The following is an 8,634-nucleotide window of genomic DNA, read 5'->3' as shown; positions in this document are numbered from 1 at the left end:
GCGATCAATTATTATGTATAAATTATTTATAGTCTATCCAAAAAAAAAAAAGGTATATTTGAGGGGTAGAGCACTGCACGAGTAATCTTCTATTACTTTTAGTTTTAATATTAATAATATTTTGTTTGTTCCAGTTAACTAATGAAAGGACTCGCAACTTAATATTCGCGAAAGGATCCAAGGAATGCAATGATACAATCATTTTCCATTTTAGATTCGCGTCTTTATGGCTTTTAAACATTCGTAAGCATAATTAATAGAAAATAGATAGAATGATAGATTTAATGCAAAATAGTTCATTAACTTTATACTTCGCAGAAGTCAAAAAATAATGTCGTCATTATTAAAACGGACACAATTTAGATTTAATTTCATCGTAAGATCAATTTTATGAAATAATCTCGAATGCTTAGAAAATAATATTATTAGTTCGTTTAACAAGTAACAGGTATTTGATAATAAAATCATAAATACATCTAAGTACTCATAAGAAATAACAACTTGTAACGATTATTTTATCTGAATCCTTATGTTTTATATAATTTACGAAGCATCCGCGTAATTACCTCGTTAAATCTACCCCAATGACCACCAAGAAGATAAGTGAATCTTCTTCGTGAAAGTAGTCACATGCGTCGGTAAATTCTCAGATGGTAACAATAAAAACTTTAAGCACGAGTTGTCTGCAACAAATTCCACCAGGGTGCAACTGCATTCTCTTTTTTTTTCCTCTAGCGCTTTCTTCAAAGTGAGTTTCGAAAGCCTATGTTTCTAATTCTATTGATTTTTATTATAAATCGTCGTATCAAACGTATTCAGATTATATAGCAATAAACCGGATAGAAAATATCACAGGCGAAAAGTGTAAGTAAATTAAAACTTGTCGCTTTACGATCTAATTGCTAATAACTATACGCATCGATAACTTCTCTGTATGTATTATTATTGGGTTGATCATCAATAAGTACATAATGCTACAATTCTTAAAATAATTTTGTGTGTATTTTATAATATAATAAAAATATCTAATTTTTATATTAAAAATATTGCAACATAACGTATTGATCAATCGTATAAATAAATTAATTTCTATTTTATCATTTATAAAACGCATATACATTTTAAGACAAATAAGTATAACGTTTTCTTTAACGAAAGTAAATTTTTGACAATGTTAATCATCATTCTTCATAATACTTTACAAATGCAACTACAAAATTTAATTCTTTTTTGTCTACCAGTATGAATCACGTATTCAGGTATCGTAAGAGTAATTTAAAATGATACGATCAAAATAATAAAATGAAAAACTGAAAAAAATTCAGACACGAAGGAACCTTCACTCGACCTTGCTAGCAAAAATTAGTTTCTTCCGCTAGTGGATATCGGATATTCAAGAATCGTGCGTATAATTAGAAATATTGAACATACCCTTCAAAGAACAAACCGACAAACCGGTAAAAAACCATGAAGAGAAAGATGCTGTTTAGTCGAACAGGACACTTCTATTTCTAGCTAAAGAAGTGACGTCACTATCAGGTAGTGCGAATTCTTGAATCGACTCAATAGCTCGAACACTGAAAACAGGAATCAGGACAGGTTTTTTCATTGAAAAATTCACGAAATGCATATCCGTTAAACAAAATGGCAACGACCAATAAAGCGAGTATCTTAAACATTCAAATTCGTAAAGGTTCGCTTAATAAAGTTAACATTTCAAATAATATTGAACGATATTATCTTTCAAAAGATAAATTAGACTATATTATTATCATCATGTACAATGGGATAAAAAAGAAAGATATTAATTATGAGGAAAGCGAATAAATTCAAAATAAAAGAAAGAAAATAAAGTATAGATTACTATAAATATGATGAATTAATATTGATGGACAAATAACAATTGCAATTATACCTTACTCTTCTTATCATTATTTATTTACGCAACGATAAATAATATTTTCCGAGATGCATCTTTGAAATTCAAATTTCCAGATCACACCGAAACACCCGAACCAGCTTTGGGCAACTTGTACATCGAGCATCGTGTTTAAAAATTGTACAGAGAATCAAAATTTAGTTTTTACTTTGAAAGTTTCAATAACTTAATTATTATTGGCTGCCAATTGCGACGATGATTATTGTCGTAACGTGTAGGTTCGTTCGATAAGTAAGGTAACATAGAGCAATCTAACATGTAATCTGTATTCTAGGTACATCAACGTAAATCACGACAGGAACACGGGGCATTGAGAAATATGAAGTATACTAACTTCTAAACCATTCTACATACAAACATACGATGCGTGGGTAAAAGTACTATCACTGTAGAACTTATATCGGATAAACGTGTAAGTTACATTTCATGTAAAAGTATCTGTTCTCGATCAGGACCGTATTCAGATATTTTAGATACCCTAAACGTAACTAAAAAATTCATTTACAATTCTTTTCCCCTCTTTACTTTTTTAATTAGAATAAAAATAATACTGCACCCCACACACACTTGTGTGTGATATATACAATAATACACATAATTTGTATTTTCATTTCCCTAGTTAACATTTAATACATCATAGAACGAATACATCCCTGTTCTTGATCTTGCATTATATCTAAAACGCTTTCTCTTTTTCATAGAATTATTTTAAATACTTGATGATTGATGATGACTCGTCGTCCATAACTAAAGCTTCAACAAAAGACGAAAGAAGGAATAAGATAATTTCAACAAATTCTCGAAGAAAAACGCTTTCTTTATTTCGCTAACAATAGCAAGCATCTGCGACATAGTAATCGAAGGGTACTACTGTAAGATTAAATCAGAAAGAAAGTGAAAACCTGAGAAGAATCGATTAACAAACAAAGTATGTGTGTAAGTAAGTAAGTAAGTAAGTAAGTAAGTAAAAAGATTAGGTAAGTTAAGTTGAATACTTATGAGAAGGAACGATACTCCGTGAACAGCGTGAGACCGCTAACGGCCTCGACCTTTCGTAGAAATCTTTACCTCGGCGAACGTTCGATTCTAAGATTAGGTACGAATCGAAAGATCGATCGATCGTGTGTGTGATTCGAATGAACCAACTAACTGCTTACGTGGAATAAATCGGTACGATTGAGTTAAACGAATCATTTACAAGGGGAACTATTTTTAATTGGACAGATTTAACGATTCAAATTTACAAATAAACAAAGGGTAATTATATCAAAGTATTGTATAGGAAACACAAAAGCAATGAAAAATGGTATCCTATATCAAAATTATTGCCACTTTTGTATTTGAATAATCCTGATCTATTTCTAAAATGGATCAAACATATTGCCAAACACATTCTGTATATTATAGAAAAATAGAAATAAAAAGAGAGAGTAAAAACAATATTGTAGTTGAAATAACTAGCTAGGCCCTGATTAGGAAATCATTCCTAGAGAGAAGACGTCGTCGTCGTCGTTTACGGTGAAGAATCGCCTTTCTCTATTCCTAATGACCGGTAAAGGACGTTGTCCTTTTGACGAAGAAGTTGCGTTACGTTGCGTCGCCGAATGTTGCATCTGAAAGTGAAGATTAATCTTGGAATTGTTTAACACTTCTCGTTTCTCCCTCGATGACATTCGCGTGTGTTACATCAGAGTCGCGGTTGCCTATGTTATATAGCGCCTTTTTATAATTCAAGTTCGAGATGTAATCGAATTAAAAAAGTTATCGAAGAGAGGATTAGAAAAAAAAAATAGAATTGCACACGTGATAGAAGTGAAACTCGTCGTATTATCGCGGCTGGAAAATAATCGATTCATTCATATTGTACAGTGAATAGTGTCCCTTAAAATCGTACAATGTTTTTTAGTATCAGAATTAATATATCCCATGTGAAGAAAAATGACATATCTATTAATATACTTATAGATATTATATTTATCGCGTCGGTGTAGATGTTTCAAAGGAAAGTACAATTGATTTAATATATGGACCCTAGTCACCTTTGTGCATTATTATACAGGCCCAGTAAACTTAGAATAGAACGAGGAGAAATAGAGCGAGCCGTACGAGCGCATTCCTTAAGTTTCATTCGCCGTGACCGACGTGTATGCGTGCTAAAGTTGAAACTCGGATATCCATCAAAAAATTATCCACCCACAATTCAATTCTTAGATAGTATTTGCGTTTTCGTATTTAACAAAATATTAGGTCACAGTGCAAAAAGAAAATTCTGTTAATCCTTATAGGATTGAATTCCGGCTATCGAACTCGAAACGTTTATAGTATGATTTCATACATCCGCAGTATGTTGTCTTTGATAAAGTACAATGGATACAAGGCTGACTTTACGCGTGCCCACGTGGGTTGTTTGACCACTTGCATTTCTTACGTGTGACACATCGAAGACGCATGCATAGGGGATCACTATTGCCAATATCTAACGACTATATACATATATTGGCTTGGCAACTATAAGTGAGTATGGTTACTTTAATAAAAACCTACAGACCCCTGGGTCCGATAAAAAGTTGGCATATTTTGATATCAATTAAGAATTGAAACAACAATATTTATTTTCTCGACTCGATGTTTTTCATTCTTTATTAATTTGTTTTCGTTTCGTTTCATTTTCATCCCTATTAAAAGTACGTTATAAAAATTCAAATATCAATATACCTCATAATCACAAAATAATCGTAGAAAATTGATCTTCTATTTGATTTGAAAAAAAAAAAGGACGCAAGTATATTATAAAGTGAAGGAAGATCTCTCTCTCTTAGATTCTCGCCCACGTTTTCACCAACGTTGTTTGCGATTCTTTCTTTATCTGAAGAGGGAAGGTCTTCGTCGTTGTCTCTGGGTGTGACTCGAATTCTTAGGCTTCTCTCCTTTCCTTTCTCTATCTCCACCTTTCTAGACTGTGCATAGCGTACAACACTCTTCGCATCTTGTTTCTTTAAGTATACTTCTCATTTATAGTTTAACCGCAATGTTATTTACAATTTCATGGAAAAAGAAAGGAAAACATTTGGTATTTTTTTGTTGTTTCTTCTTTCCATACATTTTTCTTTCTTATCTCCAATTATAATATTTATAATAAAATTTGAAGATGCAGAAATTTCAAAAAAATCAAGAATAATAATATATTTGCAAGAAATAGAAAGATGATCGAAGTTAGTTTTATTGTGAATTCTCCGAAGTAGCCTAATCGAATCGTTCGACGTGTTACGTTGCTATTACGTATAGCAATCTCAGCTTAGGAACACGTTTGTCGCTTAACGCACTGCATTTCCAAGCATTTAGAGAGTGTCTCCTCGTTCATAAATTTATGAATTTCCTATCAACTTTCACTTTATGGATATTTAATTCCGTCGAAATAATTGCTTACCTTTTGCCTATCCTTTATTAAATACAAACTTATTCGAAAGCGATGAGAGATTTCTATTATTAATCAATACTTTTAATCTTCTATATCAAAATACACGTAAACTTTGAACTTTCCGATTATTTCAATACAACCGAAAACTACTTCTCCTATCGTAAACGTTATTTTATAGAAAGAAAAGAAGAATTTTTACTTTAATTAATTTTTAGTTAAAGTGGAGGAGAAGAATAAAAGAAAAGTAATTAAAATTCAATGATTATTCATGAAGTTATAACAAGATCTTAAAATTGCATCGAATTATTTTAAACTGTAAATAAAGCTATTGAATTTATTAACAGTATAAGTTAAAAAGAATGAAAATTTGTGTTTAAAGTATCTTATAAAACATCAGATCCAGTATTTAATATCGATAAAATTCTTCTTTTGTCCTTTCTCCGTTCTAAAATTATCCTTCCAGTCATGATGGTGTTTGAACGGTCGCTTAATGTGTTCCAAGAAGAAGGCAAAAGGTGGTTTTGTTGTATCGGCAAGCTGTTCACAAAATCTAAGATCCTTCGTAAGGAACAGGAGAGCCGGTCGTCGTTTCTTTCATTATTTCCCCGAAACCGGATTTTCAGGCTACGTTGTAGTACGTATTACTGTCTCCCATCAATTATCTATAGATTTTTTTTTCTAAAGGGGGATACACAGAAGAATTATACCTTATCTCTCATCTAACTCGAAGGATTTGAGAACTTAATCCATCCACAAAAAGTAGTACATAACATTTTTAGAAATTTACAATTTACAGTATAAATATTAAGAGTACTCATAAATAATAGAAGAAGGTTTTTTCTGTTGAGGCTGAAAACTTTTCAACCCATCATCATACGTCCCATGTAGACGAGTTTCTTGTATTTTTTTCCCAAAGTTTTTCCAGCATATTCTAAAGAGAAAAATAAGAAAGAAAAAAAAAAGAAATATATTATGGGCTTTTAAATGTTTGATTAAAAAGTCAAAGAGTTTCTCGAATAAGAAGAAAGTGTTCCAGAAAATACATGTATCGAAGTTCGTTTCGAGTCTTTCTAATAATGTATCATGATCATGCTCCGTCATGCTATATGTAGAAAGCAGAAAGCCAAAACGTCCGACTTATTCAATAGGTGCATACGTTCAAAGATTCACGCATCTACTTTTTCTTTTTATATTCCAAATAATCATCTGATCTTTTTGATCTAACACAGAGATTGAAAAATAAATCAATTATAAAAACAGAATATATATTTCTTACGTGATATTTAAATAATACAAAATCCATTGACAAATGTCAATGAAATAATCCAAATATTCCATGATGTTAAAATACAAGGAACAGAAAAAGAAAAGTAAGAAAATAAATGATTGTAGTGAAATGGCGCTAAGACAATAACTGAATCTTAACGAAGAGGTCGTATTGTAGTTATATGGACTATACAGGGTGCAGCACAAAGTGGTTCTCCTTGGAACGATGATACCGCATTCCAGTTCATGAATCTTTCTAGTTAGTCGATCTTTTCTCTCTTCCCTTATCTTTCACCTCGACTTTCTGTTGAAATCTTTTTTCTTAAACCATTTTACATAGTAATACTTGAAATACTTCGAACGAAAGAGTACATTCGTTCGAGTTCGTTATTGAGAGTTGACGTTATTATCGTTAGTAATAATCTTGACCATACCCGATGCTCTTAACTTTCAATGACAACTTGATCAAGGAATTGATTATAACTGTTGTAATATCATTTCCTTAACATCTCATCGGTCAACGACGTATGTATCTATTTTATCGTTGCCTCGAATCCTTGAGGTAAAGTTAGAATGCATAAAATATATCTATACACACACACACACACATATATATATATATATATATTTACTGTTACTTTTACCCCTTTACTATGTATTATATATAGTAGAGAGGTGCTTCATTGAAATGTGTCGACAAAAACAATTTCTCGACGTGATTACACAATATAACTTTACATAACCGTAAAACCTCTCGTGCCGAGAAAAGTATATATTCAATGCGTCGAAATTCAATGAGGCAACCTATTGATATCTTTCTCTCTTGGTCACATTTTATCTAACATCGTATCCCAACTAAGTATCTAGCATCATTTTTAATTGCGATCGCAGAGATGCAATCGAATCTACCAAAATTATAAACGTCCTATAGAAATCAAAACAAGGAAATTCTAGAGAAAGTTTATTGGAATGGATAAAGTAATGCTGCGGAAAGTGTTAAGTAGTAGTCGATTAGGATTTTGTAATGATGTGAAATCGTTACCTCTTAGTTCTCCTATTTAGCTCATTAATTCTACAAAATCGTCATAACATTGGCAATTTTTAATATACAATTTTATAGTATAATAAAATCGTAAAATTAGTAACACATTTTGCGAATAAAAATCAATCGTTCCTTGTGTTAATTGACATGTTAATTTTGTGTAATAAGTTAAAAATAAAAAGTAAGATGTAACAATTGGCGATAATACAATGTTAACAAATAATCCAAGAATGAAGATTTAACTGTAGATTTAACCGAGGACGAGACTCTATAGGGCACACGTGCAAATCTAAGTAAGAGTCAAGACAATCGTAATGGCGAGGGTGAAGGAAGGGGGTGGAGGAAGAAAGGTCATCGACACCTTCGCGCATAGATTTTCTTCGGATCCCCTTCACGTCTTTGTAAGAATCGTTGCTACCGCCACTGTTGTCGGCATCACCGACGCGTATCTATAGGATGTATTGCGAATGACAATCAGGGAAGTTCCATTGAACGTTGCGTGCTTTGCATTTTTATTCTTTCTTTTTCATCGCCATCGCGATTACTCCAATCCGGTCTCTGATCAAAAAATCATCCACTACTATAAAAAAACTAATTCTTTATATAGGATCTTTCTTATATTGAAATACTGACAAATTGGGGAAAATTTAGCATTCAACGTGCAGAAGAATTTTTCATTATTTTAGCGAAAAGAAAAAATAAGAAAAATTCCTTTATAATAGATTATTGACAAGCTTTTACTCGTATGCATATTTGAGACGATACCACAGACTATAGTGATGGTAAATACTACAATCTAAAGCATATATGAACCATCCGAGCGTTGAAATGGATCGTCGAGGATCATCCTATCATGGCTGGCTTTCACTTGCTGCAAACGAACGGATGTTCCTTGTGCTTCTTCATTCGCAAGTGTCGATTATATACATCGATCTGTCTTGATCTTCTACTCGTTTGCAATTTTTCTTT

This window comes from Polistes canadensis, unplaced genomic scaffold (genome assembly GCF_001313835.1).
Source record: "Polistes canadensis isolate GaletaPanama2010 unplaced genomic scaffold, ASM131383v1 scaffold_89, whole genome shotgun sequence".
NCBI classification, from domain to species: Eukaryota; Metazoa; Arthropoda; class Insecta; order Hymenoptera; family Vespidae; genus Polistes; species Polistes canadensis.
Note: the sequence above shows the minus strand (reverse complement) of the source record.